Genomic DNA, 644 nt, shown 5'->3' with positions numbered 1-644 from the left:
AACAGTGTGTGGAGACAGGTTTGGACTAGATGTTGGATGCTGGAGCTACTGGAGGGAAGTCAAAAGGAATCTTACAATTAAGGGTTCATCTTACATTCACAGGATGGAAGTTTACTCCATGCAACACCATCTCCTTTAAGCTGGCACAGGATGAAATGATTCCCAACTAATCTGTACCTAAGTGTAAATACAGAAGATACAAAAATGCATAAACATGCAAAAAATATTTTTCCTCTCAGTACATATATGATCAGGAGTGTAGAAAGGCAGTTTTAAAGCAAGTGGATGTGCAGGTACATGCTGGTTAACAGAAATCCTCCACCTTGCTCTCTGCCAAGGGCTTTGTGGAGCTATTTTTGGGTGTTTCTCTCCTCTGACTCACTGCAGAGCACATTTTCCACAGCAGGGATGGGAGAAGACAGAGCTGGCAGCTGGTGGGGCAGGCAGGGAATGCCAGACAGTGCTGAGGTTTGGTGTGGATGCATCTGGCTGAGATTTGCTGAATCAGAGATTCTTCCTCCCTGCTGCTGTGCAGTGCTGGGCTTCAGGCTGTGGGTATCCAGCACCTTTCCCACGCTGCTGAGGTGGCCAGGGAGGAGCTCCAGCACAGAGCATCTCCCAAGGCTGAGGCTCAGCCCCTGAGT

Source organism: Acanthisitta chloris, unplaced genomic scaffold (assembly GCF_000695815.1).
Source record: "Acanthisitta chloris isolate BGI_N310 unplaced genomic scaffold, ASM69581v1 scaffold8431, whole genome shotgun sequence".
Taxonomy (NCBI): Eukaryota; Metazoa; Chordata; class Aves; order Passeriformes; family Acanthisittidae; genus Acanthisitta; species Acanthisitta chloris.
The sequence above is the reverse complement of the archived record's forward strand: the minus strand, read 5'-3'. Positions refer to the sequence as shown.